The sequence below is a fragment of the Gossypium arboreum genome, chromosome 11, assembly GCF_025698485.1.
Source record: "Gossypium arboreum isolate Shixiya-1 chromosome 11, ASM2569848v2, whole genome shotgun sequence".
Taxonomy (NCBI): domain Eukaryota; kingdom Viridiplantae; phylum Streptophyta; class Magnoliopsida; order Malvales; family Malvaceae; genus Gossypium; species Gossypium arboreum.
In genome coordinates this window covers 98,512,761-98,526,921 of record NC_069080.1, presented here as the reverse complement: position 1 = coordinate 98,526,921, position 14,161 = coordinate 98,512,761, and positions in this window count along the sequence as shown.

Here is a 14,161-nt window from a genome sequence, read left to right as displayed (position 1 = left end):
GTGGACAACACGGCAGGATATTCGTTGTTCTCTTTCATGGATGGTTTCTCGGGGTACAACCAAATAAAGATGGATCCTGAGGACATGGATAAAACTACTTTCATAACTTTGTGGGGCAACTTTTGCTACAAAGTAATGCCGTTTGGATTGAAGAATGCAGGGGCAACATACCAATGGGCCATGGTGAACTTATTCCACGATATGATGCACAAGGAAATTGAGGTGTATATTGATGATATGATTGCCAACTCTCGATCAGAGGAGGAACATATTGAAGTTTTAAGGAAACTATTCTTGAGATTAAGGAAGTTTCAGTTAAAATTTAATCCGGCAAAGTGTACTTTCGAAGCTAGCTCAGGGAAATTACTAGGCTTTGTGGTCAGTGAAAAGGGAATAAAAGTTGACTCAGACAGAGCTAGAGCCATAAGAGATTTGCCTCCGCCACGCACTCAGAAAGAAGTTCGTGGTTTTCTTGGAAGGTTAAATTATATTGCTCGATTTATTTCACAATTAACTGAGAAATGTGACCCTATATTTTGCCTCCTTAGAAAACAGAACCAAGGTACTTGGAATGAGGAGTGCCAGAATACCTTTGATAAAGTCAAGCAATACTTGTTAAACGCTCTAGTACTATCTCCACCTAGTCCAGATAAACCATTAATTCTGTACTTGTCTGTGTTTAGTAATTCCATGGGATGTGTGCTTGGTCAACATGACGAGTCGGGAAGAAAGGAGAAGGCGATATACTACCTCAGTAAGAAATTTACAGAGTGTGAGATGAGATATTCGCCAATTGAGAAATTGTGTTGGGCTTTAATCTGGACGACTCGAAGGTTAAGACAGTACATGCTATATCATACTACTTGGCTTATTTCAAAACTTGACCCTTTGAAGTATATGATGGAGTCAACAGTGTTGAATGGGAGAATGGCGAGATGGAAAATTCTACTTTCAGAGTTTGATATAGTCTATGTGAGTCAGAAGGCTATAAAAGAAAGTCCGATAGCGAAATTTCTGGCTAGTAGAGCTCTAGAAAACTATGAACTTTTGAATTTTGATTTCCCAAATGAGGAGTTGATGTGTGTAGCAGCTACAGAGGATAATCCTTGGAAGTTGAGCTTTGATGGGGTATCCAATGCAGTGGGAAATGGAATTGGGGTAGTCTTGATATCCCCAAATGGCGATTATTATCCATTTACATGCAAGTTGGATTTTGATTGCATAAACAATATGACTGAGTACGAAGCATGCATCATGGGACTCCGAGCGGCTATAGAATGAAGAATAAGAACCTTAGAAGTATATGGAGACTCTGCGTTGGTGATTTACCAGCTCAGAGGAGAATGGGAGACAAGGGATCTTAAATTGATTAATTATCGAAAGGTAGTTCTAGGGTTACTTGAGGAGTTCGATAACATCACTTTCAATTATATCCCACGGGATGAAAACCAAATGGTAGATGCTCTAGCAACCTTAGCTTCAATGATTAAAGTGAATAAAGAGGAAGAGATAAGACCCATTCAGATGAGTATCTTTGAGGCTCCAGCTCACTGTTATAACATCGAGGAAGAAGAAAATGATGATAACCCTTGGTATCAGGATATATTGCAATATGTGAGAGATCGTAAATACCCAGAACAAGCAACTGAAAATGATAAACGAACTTTAAGGAGATTAGCTTGTGATTATGTTTTGGACGAGGACATCTTGTACAAAAAAAGAAAGGACCAAGTACTGTTGAGATTTGTTGACGCCGTGGAAGCTAAGTTAATCTTGGAAGAAGTTCACGAGGGTGTTTGTGGGATGCACGCTAACGGTTTTACGATGGCTAGACAAATCATGAGGTTTGGATATTATTGGTCTACCATGGAAGGGGACTATATCAACTATGCTAAGAAATACCATAAATGTCAGATTTATGGAGACAAGATTCATGTACCACCTTCGCCTCTACATGTTATGACTTCTCCATGGCCTTTTTCCATGTGAGGAATGGATGTCATTGGGCCAATATCACCAAAAGCTTCAAATGGACATCGCTTTATTTTCGTGGTCATTAATTACTTCACAAAGTGGGTAGAGGCTTCTTCTTATGCAAATGTTACTAAGTCGGCTGTAAGTCGATTCTTGAAGAAAGAGATCAATTGTCGATATGGGATGCCTAAGAGAATCATATCAGACAATGCATTGAACTTGAACAACAGAACGATAGCAGAAGTTTGTAGTCAGTTTAAGATTAAGCATAATAATTCATCTCCATATCGCCAAAGATGAATGGGGCAGTGGAAGCTGCTAACAAAAACATCAAGAAGATAGTGGGCAAAATGACTGAAACCTACAGAGATTGGCATGAGAAGTTACCGTTTGCACTCTTAGCTTATCGAACGTTTGTTAGAACTTCTAGAGGGGCAACTCCTTTCTCATTGGTTTATGGGATGGAAGCAGTGTTACCCATTGAAGTGGAAATACCGTCTCTTCGAGTCTTGTCAGAGATAAAGTTGAATGAAGCTGAAAGGAAACAATCGCGATATGATCAGTTGAACTTGATTGAGGAAAGGAGGCTAAAGGCCATTCGTCATGGTTAGATGTATTAGAAGCGAACGATGCGAGCTTACGACAAGAAAGTGCGACCAAGAGAATTCTACGAAGGGGACCTTGTATTGAAAAAGATTCTCCCCATTCAAAAAGACTTTAGAGGAAAATGGATGCCAAATTGGGAGGGGCCGTATGTCGTGAAGAAGGACTTCTCTGGGGGTGCATTGATCTTAACAGAAATGGATGGGAAGAGTTTACCCAACCTAGTGAATTCAGACTCATTCAAAAAGTACTTTGTCTAAAGAAGAGGAGAATCCAAGGTGAAAACCCGCAAAGGGCGCTTGAATTTTCGAAAAAAAAAATGGAGAGGCCAAGGTGAAAACTCGCAAAGGGCACCTTGTGACCAAAGGGGTTTTTGACTTGAAAACCCGAAAAGGGCAGCTCAAATTTTGAAGAGCACACAGTAATCTTGCTATATCTGATTCAACGAAGAGTGAAGCTCGTTGCATATCGGGATATCGACAAAGTACTTTGGGTCTTTTAAACGCATGTTGAACTCAATAAAGTCTTTATGGAGCTGGCATATAAATGCTCAAGTGGCAATATCTAGGGCATCTAACTTTTGTCCTGTTTGCTTTCTTTAGATTCTTATTCTTCTCAAAGATAAGCTTTCAGATTAATCTTCTTTGTACTTTTGACAAATTTATTCAAATCTAATTATTCTCAAGATTGAATTTATCTTCCATTATTCTTAAAGTGTGTTGCATTAAATAATGATAGATGAACTAAATAATTTTCACAAATGAAGTTTTGTTCATTACTCTGGAAATTTTTAGATAATACAAGAAACTAAAAATAAGACAATTGTTTGAGAAATTCACGTAAGTAAGGGTTGAAAGAACTTGAGGAATTACTTTCTTCCAATTCGAAATGATGAAAAGGATCATCTTACAGATATTCTCAGTGGGTCGTAGCATTTGAAGAATAATACAAGCCTACAGGTAGAGCAGGAATAATACTTTGAGAGAAGTAAAGATAAACGGAGGAATGAGTGGTGACGTCTGGAAGAGGAGTCATATTCATAGTATTTTGCATCATAACATGTCTAATTAGGAGCATTTGACTCACTTCGATTATAGCATCCTAATCATCAGGCATAAGCACATATGCATTCTACAGGTTATGTAGATCAAAGATGATGCGTCTTAACCCCCTAAGTAGTGGGGTAACAGACCAAAGCATAACAGATCTAACCTTCAGATGTTTTTACTGAAGCAGATCCAAGATGATTTGGCATTCTTGTGTTTACAAGGAGCAAATCGAAGACATAGCAGATCTGACTTTCAGATGTTTTCACAACAAAGCAGATCCAAGATAACAGATTTGGCGTCTCCATTCGATGGAGAGCAGACACATAGCAGATCTAACCTTTAGATCTTTTTACTGAAGCAGATCCAAGATGATTTGGCATTCTTGTGTTTACAAGGAGCAAATAGAAGACACGGCAGATCTGACTTTCAGATGTTTTCACATAAAAGCAGATCCAAGATAACAGATCTGGCATCTCCATATTCGACGGAGAGTAGACACATAGCAGATCTAACCTTTAGATGTTTATACTGAAGCAGATCCAAGATGATTTGGCATCCTTGTGTTTACAAGAAGCAAATCGAAGAAATAGTAGGTTTGACCTTCAGATGTTTATACTGAAGCAGATCCAAGATGATTTGGCATCTCTGTATTGTCAAGGAACAAATCGAAGAAGCAGATTTGGTGTCTCTGTGTTCGAAGGAGAGCAGATCGAAGATATCAACATGACAGTCATGAGTTTGCAAGGAGCAGATTGAAGAACCCTGATCTGATAAAGCCGGACAAATTTGGTCCTTTTATAGTCTTTGCTCGATTCCTGTTACACAACAATGAGCAAAGAGGGGCTGCTGTAATAGCCCAAATTTGACCTTGCTCAAATAAAACAAAAGAAAATAAATAAATAAATAAATATTTATTTATTAAACAGTTCGTTAAAAAGTACAGGTTACAAAGCCCAAACATTAGGGCCCAATGTCTAAACATAACAGACCGACCTAAACCCCACATCGGGCCCAAATTTTAAAACCTGTTACACAGCAGACCCCTAAAAACACTTGATTTATCTACCAGGCTAACCCAAATCTAAAAGCAGCCCAAAAGGCCCAAATGACTTAAGGGAAACAGGAAACCCTAGGGTTTCCTGAAGACTGCAGCGCCGCAGCATCTTCTGGAAGCCTCGGGGAGTATTTGTTCAACTCCCCAAATCGAGGCCATCAATGCACTGTTGACACGCCATTAATGCGCTGTCCAGAAGCTTGTCTCTCTCACGACCGTCCAGCTCCTGAATCAAGTCCCGGTCGACTCTGTTCCAGTGACCTTTTCGCTGCCGAGATCATTGCCCCCGTAGCAGTCCTAGCCTTGGATTGTGCCACCATCGGCGCTTCAGCATTCATCACGCCAGCGGCCCTTGAATCACCGAGATCCTTGTGGTCACCTGCAGGAAAAGGAAAGAAATCAAAGCAAAATTACAGCAAATAGATTAGAACAGGGTTTGGAAAGAAATCGAAAGATTTCTTTCCAAAATAGGCAGTAAATTAAGGCTATAAAGCCTTTTCTCAAATCTGTAAAAAAGGAGGAGGATACCCACAATACACAGAGAAAAAGTAGAGATTTACACCTAAGAAGGCAGAGAAGCACACACAAAAAAACTTATACACGCATAGAGAAAAAAAAGCACCAGAGAGATATACAAAAAATACTGTACACAAAATATTTTTGCAATAATACACCAGAGATTTTTACAGGAAATAGAGGTGATATATCTTTGCTTTTATTTTTTTTTCTTCTAAATAACATACAAACATTGTTAAAATAGATCAGGATAGAGTTTACCGTTGAAATCTCTTCGTGAAGTCGAAACGTTTCGAATTCTGGCCGTCGTACATGTCGGCGTTGACGGTGGCACTGGGGGGCGCGTGAGCGCGTGTGAACCCCTGGACGGAGGTCCGGTGACACTCCGAGAATCCCTCCCCAACTCTCTTTTAGAGAGTTTCTTCCCTTTTTTTTATTTAAAAAAAAAAACAGGCTTTAGAAATGCTTTTTAAACTTAAAATTTGGCTTATATAGCCTAAACGGAACGGTGTCGTTTTGGTTTAATTCAATAAGCACAAAACGACATTGTTTTTAGACCAGGATCTGCGTGTTGACCAGATTACCAGGGGAGGATTCGCGTGTTTTTGAAGATTGGGTTAATTACTCAATTGGTCCTCCCACATTTTTTAATATTTATAATTTCATTTTACTTATTTTTTTAATTTAGCTCTAATGTTTTAATTTTGTTTCAATTTAGTCCTCACAGTGATTTTAAAACAGTATTTGGGAAACGGTGTCATTTTGGGATTAGGGCTAAATTGCCCAATGAGTCCTCTGAATTTAAAGCGCATTTCAATCGGGCCTAGAATTTTTATTATTTTGCAAATTAACCCCTGATTTCTTAATTAAATTTTATTTTAATCCTTTTTATTTTATATTATTATTATTATTTTTAAAATATTAGTTATATAAAATAGGATATATTATTCATTAGATTATTATTATACATTTTTAAAATTTTTATTATATATTTTGTTATATATATTTATTTCTTTTATTTTTATATGTTATATATTATATACTATTTATGTTACTATATTTTTATATGTAGAATACTTACTACATTATTATTATTTTTATATATTATCACATTTGTTTTGTATATATATTTATATGTCTAATTGTATATCATGCATCGTTTTTTATTAATTATTACTTTGTATGTTCGTATATTTTGCTTATTCATCTTCAATATATGCTATGTATATCTTAATATGTATGTTGTTATGTAACTAATATTTGCTATATTTATGTATGTATCTAGTATAGGACCTTTATATTATTGCTATCATATTATTTAAATGTATGTTTTAGCTACCTATTATTGTAATATGCTATCTTACATGTTATGATGTATATATATGGTTCTTCATGTGTTAATTAAAAACGAGATTCAAAAGTTTTCAAAAATGAAAAGGCAATGCTTGGTATTTGCAAACTTCGAGAAAGGTAGTGCACTAACTTACTGGGTTGCGACTTTTCGCGTTGAGCTCGAATAGTCAAGCACTCTTCTAAGTTTTTAAGGTTTTCAAAATACGAGCAACTGTCCTGGAATTTCAAAGCGTTGTGTCCTAACTTACTGGATATGGCATTTTGTCGTTTGAAGATAGGGATTTTCAAAAAGGGCTAGCTTAACTTCGAATGTCTTTAAAATATTGCTTCCTAACTTATTGGAGGTAATATTTTGATTCATTTGATACAAGTGAACCCTAATTTTCAAAATTAAAATATCAAAAAGAGGATTGTATCTTAAAACTTTCAAATTTCTGACATTAAAGACATTTGAGTAATCAATTAGGTACCAATTTTTTGGCGTTACGAGGGTGTTAACCCTTCCTCATACGTAACCGACTCCCGAACCTATTTTCTTGATTTTGTAGACCAAAACTAATGATTTTAAACAAAATAATTTATTGGTGATCCAATCACACCTAAAAAGGTTGGTGGTGACTCCCGTTTTCATTTTTCTTAAAGTCGATTCCCATTTTCCAAAACCCGATTTAAAAATGGTCTCGACACAAGGTATTATTAATTAATCACGCATTAAAAGAATTTAGACATGGTCAAACCTTTTTACGCGAGCTAGGATGACAACCCAAGCAGCTCACCCTAGTTACTAAATTCGGTCACGTTTTTGAAACTTCCACTCGTAGCTTGAGCCTTTATTTATTTATTTTTCATTTATTTATTTGTTTATGTACAAACAAATATATATTTTTTTCAAACAATAAATTTATATGAAAAAATCAAATTACATATATCAACCTTAAAACACAAATGTCGGCTAATCTAAATACTTGAACACTTTAATTCAAAAATTACCCAATTGTCCAAATTGACTAAGTAATGAGATTAGAGGCTCAATATCAAAACAAACTATCGAATAAATCTAGCATAAGATTGAACATATGCAAAAGAGAGACATGCAACAAAAATCATGCATGCATACTTACAATTTTCAATCCCCCCTACTTATTCTATGCTTGTCCTCAAGCATGTTTTATATGCAATAAAGTTCAGCAACTCAAACAACAAGCAAAGAGAAAGGTTAAGAATACTCTCCATGTGTTTCTAACAATGTTGTTGGCATTGGGAAATAATTGTCAACATTTAGCACGGTGTGCCCACGCCACCATCAGTATCTAATTTTGGGAAAATTGATAACCTCCATTATGTACTTGAAAATAGCACATTAACCTGATTAAATAATAATCTGGTTATTATTCATTTTATTTTTAATCCAAATTAAATTGAAATTCAAAAAAAATCAATAAGTTAAAAATAAATTTGGGTTGCCTCCCAAAAAGCACTTTTGTTTAACATTGTTAGCTCGATGACCATATATGTTATCCGTTTGGCTCTTTGAGAATTAATTTTTCCATCTCGTACACTGGATGTTCTTGCAGAAAAGTTTCGACCTTTGCCCACTATTCTTGAAGCCCTTCCCGAATTCCCCTATCATTAGTGGATTAAGGTGTCCTTGAGCTTCTCCGTTTAAGTTTGCATTTTTCTCTATCGCAAGGTTTGTATGTTCTAGAAAAGATTTTAGATTTAATTTCGAGGCTTTCATGATAGCTTCACCTATTGGTTTTTGGATCATTGATGATTCCTCTTGCTTAACATCGAGATATACATTCCTGCAAGGTACGATTTGTAACTTATCATTGGGATGTCTCATATCCTCATAAACATTAAACCTAACCACTTCACCGTCAAATTCCATGGTGAGTGTTCCACTCCAAACATCAATTTTCGTTCACACGGTACTCAAGAATGGTCTCCCAAGAAGTATCTCAGACGAATTGGCCTAGTTTTCATCCTCCATGTCGATAATGTAGAAGTCTGCAGGAAAAATTAGCTCGTTTACCTTAACAAGAATGTCCTCCAACACTCTTTCCGAATGCACTACAAATCTAACTACAAGTTGAATAATTACACCTGTTTCCTTCAAAGGACCCGCATTAAGTAGTTTATAAATTGATAAAGGCATAACAGTAATTGATGCACTTAAGTCACACATGGCTTTTTTAATGCTGACACTACCTATTTTGCAAGATATGGATTACTCAAGCATAATAACAAAAAAATGCATGATATCTGGCTTAAGTAAAATTTGATATTGTTCCCTAATTTATATTGCATTGCAAAGGAATCGCTTCTGAAAAACAAATCGATAAGACAACTAGGTTCCAAAATGACTTGAAAAATGATTTTTCCACTGCATTAGTTTAACATCGAGTTTTACAAAGATTAGTGATAAGCAAATGAATTTTTTAAATAACACTATCAAAAATAAAAATAAATCTTTAGTACAATTGACCCAATAAATAAATGTTTTAAATTAACACAAAAGTACAACTACGAGTTTTTCTGTAAAATGAGTTTATTTAAAGTCTTCAAAAGTAACGTAAGTTAGCTTAGCCATTGCAGTGGCTAATGTATCCTTCTCAATCTAGCCCTAACGTCTAAGTAGAGTTTGGGAGGTTACAATAATTTTTTTTCTATTTTTAATAAAATTTAAATATGTTTAATATGTTTATTTAAATTTAATAATTATTGATTTTAATTTTGTATAATTTTTTACGACATGTCACGCAGTGGTTGTGACAGGGGTGGCTTTTACTGAAAAAATTAGGGGCAGTTAACTTTAACGGTAAACTGTTAAAGTTAACAGTTAAACAGCTTTTTTGAGGCATTTTACAGTTCAAGTAACTAATTGAGTGTAAAAAAAATCAGGGGCTTAATTTTTTTTTTGAAAACAATTGAGGGATTTTTTAATGCATTTTGAAAGTTCAAGTATCCAATTGAGTGAAAAAAAAAGTAGGGACTTAATTGCTTTTTTTGAAAAAGTTTGATGACATTTTTTTATGCATTTTGAAAGTTTAAATATCAATTAAGTGCAAAAAAAAACAGGGGTTTAATTCAAATTTTTTAGAAGTTTAAGGGCTTTTTACATCCTTAAATTAAGTTTTTTTTAATCAATATGAGATTATGAGGAGCAGATATAAATATAATTCATTAAATAAAAATTCTAAGATAATGTACTACTCACATACTTTTGATAGGAGTAAATTCAACAAAGCAGAGGAGAATTTGTAACCCAAATTTGTCCAAAACCTGTAAGTCCTCATCTACATCCAAGATGACCTTCTTGAGTGCCCCAAAGCTACCAAACAAATTCAACATTGCAAGTGTGGCTAAAATATCAAACATTGGTGAAGTAGCACCAAACTCAATCAACTCTCCATCATATCTTTTCAAGGCTTCTTTATCAGCTACTTTGGCAGTGACAACAAAGTTTAGCTGTGAATATCCAAATAACTTCAAGATGGTTTCAAATAATGCAAAGAAGTATGCAGTTGTTCTATTGAACAACCACATCCTTTGATCATTGCACCAACCTCGGAATGTGCCTCTGCACCATAGAAATTCATGGAGGCTATATGCACGGTGTACAAAGGCAACAAATGCAAATGGGAACACCCAGGGGCTTGATATCTGCAGGTTGGCATGGTGTGTCGTCAAAAGCACCAAATATAACATATCCCTAAGAAATAATGAAAAGAATAGTATAAGGGAAGTAAGGTCAAATCCTCAGGGACTAGATCGCTACAGCTTATTGTTCCTCGAAATCTTGGGTGCTGTTGTGCCTAAGAAAAATGTCTGACTTGGAAAAATAAAAATAAAAATAGAATTAAGAATATAGACGAGTTGAGATTAAATAAATTGAAACTGCAATTATGAAAAGAAAAAAGTTGAGAATAAAGGGTTTTTTCGATTTGAAGGATTCCAGCCTCCAGTCATCTTGATCCTCCTTTGGTTGAATCATAGAATTTAAGGTGGTTCTTCTCATGCTAAATAAGTCAATTACAGTGGAAGAGGACGCCTACGACCACCAGCTCCACTTTAGGTTATAACCTTGTAATCTAGAGGAACCTAACTCTAGCTAACTGTCACTCCTATGGCACTGTCTTACACTAGATCATCATTTCTCAATGGCTAATGTCACACCATTAGTGAACTTCTTTGCACAAGATGAAAAGATTACTTTTGGAAGGACATGGACGAAAGCATCAGTCCTGTAATGCAGAGAAATGATGAATACTCGTCGAGAAGGGTTACATGGGGGTTCTAAGCCTCATGAACTCTATTGGAGGAATCTTGATAATCTTCGGCTAGACGAGTTTAGTTACGCATGCTCTTTGGGAAAAAAAAACATAAGTTTAATGAATAGAATTTTATTGGAAAGAAAAAGAAACAAAAGGCTAAGAGCCTTAGGAGGAAGGAGTTTTTTTTTATAGAAGTGATGAATGAGTATTCATGTCACTCCATCCTCTATTTATAGTACATGAAAAACCCTAGTTGATTCCTATTTAAAACTCTATATCATAATGTTTAAGAGATATAATTTGAAATTAAATCTAAACAATATAATAATCCTAACAATAATCCTAAAAATAAAATTCAAATTTAAACAAAGTTTTATATTCATAAATCTCTTCTTTGGAATTTTGCCCCAAATCTTCAACACTTTGTACTTTCAGCACCACTTCTTCCCTAGTTCGCCTGCTGACCCATTTTGTCTTTAATTCATGCTTTTTGCCCCTAAATTTTCTTTTGCCTTCAATTTAGTCCCTACAAGATTAAAAAAACCATAAACAGCCCAAATTAGTAGGATCGTACTCAAAATATTTATGTAATTAACACATAAAAGTATGCCATTTTAGAGTATTATCAATGGCTCTAGACGTTCAAAAAGAAACTTGAATTTTAACACAACCTGAAATGCAAACGAATTCAAGTCAAATAAAAAAAATTAAAGAACTCAATTAAATTGAATAACTAAGCCAAATAAAAAAACAAAAAATAAAAATTAGAAAAATAAAAAAGAAAATAAAAAAGATAAATGGAACAGATGGAACGTGACATGTAGAAGTTCTGAGGAGCCTTAGAAACAAGAAGAATTCACAACCCCTTCAAGCAACTCTAATTTCCCCTCCAAGAACGAAAACTTGGCAAAAAAAAGTCTAAAAATGATTCTCACAATCTGAAAAATTTGTTAAAACCCTTTTAAGAGAAAACTCAAGAAAAATTCTTGAAAAGAAAAACTCAAAGAGAATTTATTAACTCAAAAGAAAAGTTGAATAATAATGAATTGATTGTTGTACAATACATAGGCTATTACATAAGCTAGCTAAATAAATCTAAGTAAAACTCTTAAGTATACTATAACTCTAATTAACTTAAACAAGAAGTGGTTCTAAGCTAATCTTTCCTAAATAACTTAAAATACTTAATAATTATAAAAATTCGAAGTAAAGGAATAATAAAATAATAAGAGTTGATTAATACAATAATGAGCTCATATATAATAAAAATTCTAATCGTGGAGTCTTCAATAAAACAGTCATAACTTGAGTTCCCGAACTCAAAATCGAGTAATTCAAAATGAGTTTCAAAGCTAAGAGATAGATATTCGAATTTTATACAGACATCTTAATCCAGAAATGCCTGGATCCCATCTAAAAATTTGTTGCAAGTTAACTAATCTTTTCAGCTTGAAATTTGGCAGCTTGGTTGAATTGACTTTAATACATTTCACCCATTCTGTGCATGTATCATTCCTTGTTTCGTCGAAAATATTCATCCTTACATACTAACTTTGATCGAATCTTGGTTTGATTTGCTTGACTTTTGACCTTGTTGTTGAGCCTTGAGGTAGCGTAAGCTCATCAATCCATAAATTTGAAATTGGTCCTTGTGACTCGTATCAATTATGCACAGATCAGAATTTAGCATATTCACATCCAACTATAATTCAATTTAACCTAATTCAACAAAGTCCTTTTTAGTTAGCATAATTTTATATTTAATTCTAATAATCATGTCAAAGGATACGAAATGTAAAGTAGTTTCAAAGTTATCAAGTTATCATTAGTTAAGTTCTCACATTTATTTATTAAACAATTTTTTAAACAGATTTATGAATTTATTTCTTAGTAACCTTAGTAAAATAGGGCTTAGGCACATAGGAATCCACAAAACATACCAAAGAAGATATTTCACTATTAGTGTATTCCCACCAAACACACTAAAAGTAGCACTAGAAGTATCTCCAACTAGAACACTTTAGAGATCTCATCAAGAATGAGTCCAATGGTCCATACAAAAGTGTCCAACCATGGAATAACATAGCAGAGCTCCAACTCCTAATCGAACCCATATAGAAATGTGTAATAGATCCTAATTGGCTTGCTAATTGTATTCTAATCTTTCTACCAAATTTATTAGGCATGAATGCCAAATCAAAGATTATATTCAAATATTAACAGAATAAAGGATTTCATTTATAGAGCATATCAGTCATAACCAAGAATGGATTATCATTTCTCATTTTCATATCAAAGGAGGGTCTTACAACCTTATATAATTGGAAGTTAGACTATCATGCATTTGTAGCAAGGTTACGTATTCGTTTCTATAATTTTACATAAAAAAAATCATATAATTGATATTAATCCGACTTGCGTATTTCAAATCACATTACTGAATGGAGTTATATCATTTCAAAAGATTGAATAGTTAAACATGAAAAAAGAAATGAGGTAGCATGAATAGTTTTTGTAAACAACATAATTATGATATGTATGTATACCTTTGAGAGAGCCTGTGTATGTAAGGCAAATGGTGGACAGAGTTCTATCTACTAACGGTGGTGAGAAACCAATAAAAATAGAACCACAACTTAGAAAGAAACAATCCAATCCAAGTCCATCTCTCAGTTTTTCCTCCGACTGGGAAAAACATTACTCTATACATAACAATGAAGCAGATACCGAGAAAGATTGAGGTTACAATACACCTAAAAAGAAGTCATCCTTTAACTTGCTTTGTTTCAAAGAGTGGAGCATAATTACTTTTTGCCATTTCTGTAATTTCCCTATCTCTAAGATGAAAGCTGATCGTTGACTTTATAATGTGGGATTATAGCACACTTTAATGCTATGCTTTGCTTTTACTTTTTAGACAAAAAATAAAATAAAATACATGAGGTAACGAAAATGTGGGTAAAAGTATTGTTGAGTATGACTCCTATTTCAATCAAATTTGAGAAATAATTTTTCAATTATACTCTGTTTATTTGTTTCAATCAAACTCTAATTAGTTTAGATTATTTTTTTATTATTTGAGCTACGAATTTAGCCTATAAATAGGCTCTTTTATAACCTTAGAAAATACACTTATTAGAGATTAGAACTCATAACACATTTAGAGAATTTTTAGTTTACGTTTTAAGGGTTCTTTGTTTTCGGGTTTTTAGGATTTAGTTTTTATCTCCATCTTTTGTACTCTTCGTTCTTTTGTCATTATAGTAAAATTATCTTTGCCGGTGATTTTTTATCCTCTTTGGATGGGTTTTTCCACGTTAAATTTGTATGTTCAA